Below are 6153 nucleotides of genomic sequence, written 5' to 3' on the forward strand. Positions count from 1 at the left end.
TTGCTACCATTTTCTTAACACAAGTTTTGTGTTTAACTAATTCAATAGGATAATTTCCAGGGTCAACTAAGTTTAGAAAACTCTTGACTAATCATAAACAGTCTTCAGAGCAGATATTTAGACACCTTATTCTTCTAAAATATAAATTTTTCCCCACACCTATTCTAGTCTCACAAGGATTATGAAAGGATTGGGTTACCATTTGAAAGAAAATAGCTTTCCTTCTCTGGATAACCAAGGCAGGGATAGGGTCAGGGATGTCATTGGACAGAGCAAAAGTCTCCCTCAACTCTTTCTTTCTAAACCACTGAAAGAGATGAACAACACAACAAAAGAAACTATCAGCAAAACAAAGAAAGCCCACTTCATGGGAGAACATATTTGCCAACGTTATCTCCGATAAGGTTTAACCTCCAAAATTTACAGGGAACTCATACAATTTAACAAAAAGAAGATAAACAACCCAATCAAAAAATGGGCTAAGGACCTAAATAGATACTTCTTAAAAGAGGACATACAGAAGGCCAAGACAAATGAAAACATGCTCAAAGACACTAATCATCCGAGAGATGCAAATCAAAACAACAATGAGATACCATCTCACACCTGTCAGATTGGCTATCACCAACAAATCAATAAACGACAAGTGCTGGTGAGAATGCAGAGAAAAAGGAACCCTCCTTCACTGCTGGTGGGAATGCAGACTGGTGCAGCCACTGTGGAGAACAGTATGGCGTTTCCTCAAAAAACTAAAAATGGAACTCCCATTTGACCAAGTGATCCCACTTTTAGAAATATATCCCAAGAAACTAGAAACACCAATCAGAAAGGATATATGCACCCCTATGTTCATAGCAGCACAATTTACAATAGCTAAGATTTGGAAACATTCTAAGTGCCCATCAGCAGATGAGTGGATTAGAAAACAGTGGTACATCTACACAATGGAATACTACGTTGCTGTAAAAAGGAAGGAACTCCTACCATTTGTAACAGCATGAATGGAACTGGAGAGCATTATGCTAAGTGAAATAAGTCAGTTGGAGAAAGATAAATATCACATGATCTCACTCATTTGTGGAATATAATGAACAACATAAACTGATGAACAGAAACAGATCCAGAAACAGAGAAGCATCAATCAGACTGTCAAACCTCAGAGAGAAGGCAGGGGAGAGTGAGGGGAAGCTGGAGAGATCAACCAAAGGACTTGTATGCATGCATATAAGCCTAACCAGTGAACACAGACACCAGGGGGGTGAGGGCATTAGCGGGGAGGTGGGGGGGGGGGGCAATGGGGGGATAAGGTCACATATGTAATACCTTAATCAATAAAGAAAAAAATAATAAAATAATAATAATAAAAAGGAAGAGATGGACAAGCAGGTTTGTGTACTGCCAGTACAGAAGGCCTTTTCCCATTCCTGTGCATAAGCCTTATCACTAACTTTGGTTCAGAAAATTTAAAATCTCATCAGTCAGCAAAATTACACTTAGCAATTTAAAACTATGCCATATGTTATAGTATTGTTATTATTATTTAAAGTTATAAATTATTCAGGAAAGAATTGGTAGAGCCTGTGGGTCTCTTATAATCTATAATTAAAGCACATGGAGGCAAAAAAAATAATCTTTACTCTATTTTAAATTATAAAGTAAATTATGACAATAATCTTTGAATGACCAAAGGGCTCTTTGTGGAACATATGAGTACATTAGAGAAAATCTATTTGTCTTTCTTGCCATAGAAACTTGTTGTTTGGAGAGCTCAATCAATATGCATTTTCTGAAAGGTTTTTTTTACTCATTTTCATAACTCATACACATAACTTCTGTACATAACAACACTTATCAGTTAATTATCAACAACTGCTTGCCTCAGTGCAAAAATGTGGTTAGAAACTACCAGGGGAAAAAAAAGCTTCCTATTTCTCAGTTATAGAAGGGAAAAGGGTGTGGTTAACAAAACAATGTATTTTAAAATAACCAGAGTTGAGACAATTAAATCCATCACAGGTTGTTTGAGAATATTTTGTAATATATTTTTAAATGATGATCTCCTAAAATCAAATATTATATAAGGAGCTAAACCTAGGGCAGCCTATGTCATAATTTAGTTGCCTTATAATTTCTGAAGTCTTAGAAGGGCAGGAGGGACAGATTAACTAGAAGAAAAAAATTGAGACTGGTCCATTGGAAGAGGTAAATTGAGAATATGAAAAATTCTGACAGAAACTATAAGCAGATTTTTTTAAAGAAGAAAGGTTTCTAAAGAGAAAATAAAGAGAATAGAAAACAAGAGGGAAAAAAAGAAGGCAAAAGAGATAGATAACAATAGTAAAGGGGGTTAAAGATTTATATCAAATACAGGGTGGGGCAAAAGTATATATAGTTGCTCACATGGAAAATAATACAGTAATTAATAAATAACAATACAAGAATAAACTGTTTTTGCATACTTACAACTGTATGCTCCACCCTGAATATGTTGCCTTAATTCTTTTTCTATTAAAAAAAAACTATTTTGAAGGAAAAGTTGGCTAAATTATGTAAAACACAAATGTAACCACCCAAAAATTGCAGAACTGAAACTTTTCTGTCACCAAAGCAGCCCTTTTGCTTCACAATACTATGCCCTAGCTGGCCTTTCTGGAACACAGTGATCACCTACCTGTTATCTGATCTGCTATATGATCCCATGGGTCACTTCCTGCTCCTTCCATCCCATGTCCATAGGGAAATATACCAGGTACAGTGGTCTCTGCCTATTGAAATAAAGCTTTAGAAGAAGATTTCTGGTCTTTGGTATCACAGGGAGATAATGGGAGTTTTGTAGTAACCAGTGTAGTAACTAATTTAGGTAAATATCATCAATGGATACTAAAACCTTCGTCTCAAAGTATTACTGCACAAATAACTTATCAATTAAAATAGAGAAAGTTTATCTTTACAATGGAGAAATCTGACAGACACCAGCTTAATGGAGTAATCAAACTAAGCATCACCAACAGTGGAGGAATCTGACATTCACCTCTGCACTATTCCTGCCAAAATATTTTAACCCAAATCTGATTATCAGGAAACAATCAAACAAATCAGAATTTGAGACATTCTGTGTGGCAAGTGACCTGTTTCAAAAAAGATAATAGTATAAAAAACAAAAAAAATGGGGAAACTTTTCTGTTAAAAGAGATTAAAGATGCAATATTCAAATATTATATGTGATTCTAGATTGATTCCTAGAGTGAAAAAAATAGAGCTATAAAAGACAATTTGAGACAGCTATAGAAATGTAAATATACTAGATGATGTCATTAAATTCTTATTATTTGTTTTCTTAGGTGTGAAAAGATTGTAGGAAATCTGTACATAACCTGTATGTCTGAGATACAGGCTATATATACTTGGAGGTGACAGGAGGTCTATAACTTAGGTCACCAAAAAACTCTGTGTGTGTGTGTGTGTGTGTGTGTGTGTGTAAAGACATAAACTTGGCAAAATAACAGTTGCTGCACTAGGTGAAGGGTATACAAGTGTTTGTTGTACTATTCAAAAATGTTCATGGCTTAAAGGTGTTCTAAATAAAAAGTTGAATGGCAAGGTGGTAGTAGAAAATTGATGACCTTGAAATCAGAGGACCTCGAATCTCAAACCAGTGTTTTTATCTTAAGCAAGGTGTTCTTTAATACTGAGGCAAGATGTAGCACAGGCAGTTAAGGGCTACAGTGCAAGTTCTGGCCAAATAATGTGAATCAGACTTCTAGAAAAACCTGTTAACATAACCATTATTCAAGTCTATGCTCCAACTACAGAGGCTGAAAAAGATAAAATTGAAATTTTTAAATCCAAGTATTCAAGAAGTTGATATGAAACCAAGACACAAGACATGTTGATAATTATTGGTGATTGGAACACAAAAGTAGGAAGTAAAATAGAATCAAATATTGAACAAGTGAGTCATTATTCAACAAACTTAATCAAATCAAACCAGAAACATTACTGGAAGCAAAAAAAAATGACAAAACTGAAGCTGTCCTAACTTGGGAACATCATGAGAAGGCAGGGTTCTTTCTGGTAAAAATAGAAGGAAGCAGGAAAAGAGTAAGACCAAGTATGAGATGATTTAACTCCATAAAAGAAGCCATGGGCCTGAGTCCACAGGAGTTGAGCAGGGTTGCTGAGGACAGAACATTGTGGACACCACTCACTCACAGGGTCAGGAGCCAGAGCCGACTCAATAGCATGTAACACACACAAGCCACTCCAGCCCTCTGAACATGAAAAGGACAACTTCACTAATCTACCCCTCCAGATTTTGTAAGGATGAGTAATGTACACAAAGGTGTGTTTATGACTTTCAAGAACTCTGGGATTGTTAATAACCTGGAGTCCAAGGATAGACAGCAGGGTTCCATGAGTTTGGATAGGGAAAAAAATACACTTTTTTTCCCCAATATCTTCTAAGTGAAACGTAACATTTCCTTCAATTATACAATAGGCATGAGTTAATATGCCATGTGCCTAGTACACATTAAGAACTCAATCATTATTAGTCAAGAGCTTATCATTATGGTCATTTTTTCCAGTTGCACAAATGAGGGCCATGAAAAGCATGAGTCAATCACAGGGCCCTTACAATCCTGCATCCTCTTTTTTCCTTCCACATATAAAAGTACACGCCTACTCTGAGGCAATACTGTGTGACAGATGCTATATCACTGACTCATGATTTCCAGGGTCCTCACTTGTGCAACTTAAAAAATAATAATAATTGTAGTGATAATAGAGCCAACTCAGTGTATTCAAAACTGAACCCTTGCTTCCCGCCCCCGCCCAAATCCCACCACCAAAATACCCTCCCCCCCCCCCCCCCGCCCACATACACACAATGGTAATCCATTGGTCCAGGTGCTCACATCAAAAATGTTGAAGTCATCCTTGACTCCTCTATTCTCCACCCCACCTCTACTCCTTCAGGAAATTCTGTTGGCTATAACTTTAAAATATATTTTAAAATCTAATCATTTCCCATCATCTCCACTGCTACTACTCTGGTCCAAGCCTCTTCGCAGGTCTCCTTATTTCTCCTCTTGCTCCCTTATATCTGTTCTCTCTATCTAGAATTATCCTTTTAAAACATGTCACATCATATCATTCCCCTCCTTAAAACTTGCAATGGTTCCCATTTCCCTCAAGATAAAAACCAAGTCCTTTAAATGATCCCCAGAACATATATCATCTGAAGTCCCCTTACTTTTTTAAAAAAATATTTTTATTGATTACAGAGAGGAAGGGAGAGAAAGAGAGAGAAACATTAATGATGAGAGAGAATTGTTGATTGGCTGCCTCCTGCATGCCCCCTACTGGGGATTGAGCCTAGAACCCGAGCATGTGTTCTTGACTGGAATCAAACCCAGGACCTTTCAGTCCAAAGGCTGACACTCTATCCACTGAGCCAAACCGGCTAGGTCTCCCCTTACCTTTGTGACCTGAACGTCTACCACTCTCCCCACCCCTACCCACTTACACTGCTCCAGCCAAACTGGCCTCCTTGTGGTCTCTTCAACATGCTCCTACCTTAGGACTTTTGCACTGGCTGTTTCCACTGCCTTAGAATGCTTTTAACACAGATATTCATGCAGCTTATTCCATTATCTTTATGTCTTTGCTTAAGTCACCTCCTTAGTACTAGTATAAAGCCTACTCTAACAATTCTATTTAAAATAGCAACCCAGGAGAAACCAAGATGGTGGCATAGGTAAACACCTGAACTTGCTGCTTCCTACAACCACTTCAAAACTACAACTAAAAGACAAAATGGACATCATCCAGAACCACAGGAAGGCTGGCTGAGTGGAAATTCTACAACTAGAAGGAAAGAGAGAAGCACACTGAGACTCAGAGGAGGTACGAAAGTGAAGTACCGAGGTACAGAGGCACGCGAGCGCAAAGAAAGGAGCTGGCAACTGAGTACGCTGTTGTCTTTTTCAATTGGGAGGGAGACACAAGCTCCCAACTGCTCTGAACTCCAGTTCCGGGTGAGACTCTGGGGACCCAGACTCATACAGGGAGAAACTGGACTGTCTGGCATCGGGCCGGAACATGAGGGTGGCTTTCTCTCAGAGGTGCTTGCAGCGATTACCGAGGGACACT

Source organism: Plecotus auritus (assembly GCF_963455305.1).
Source record: "Plecotus auritus genome assembly, chromosome: 3".
In the NCBI taxonomy this organism is placed as follows: domain Eukaryota; kingdom Metazoa; phylum Chordata; class Mammalia; order Chiroptera; family Vespertilionidae; genus Plecotus; species Plecotus auritus.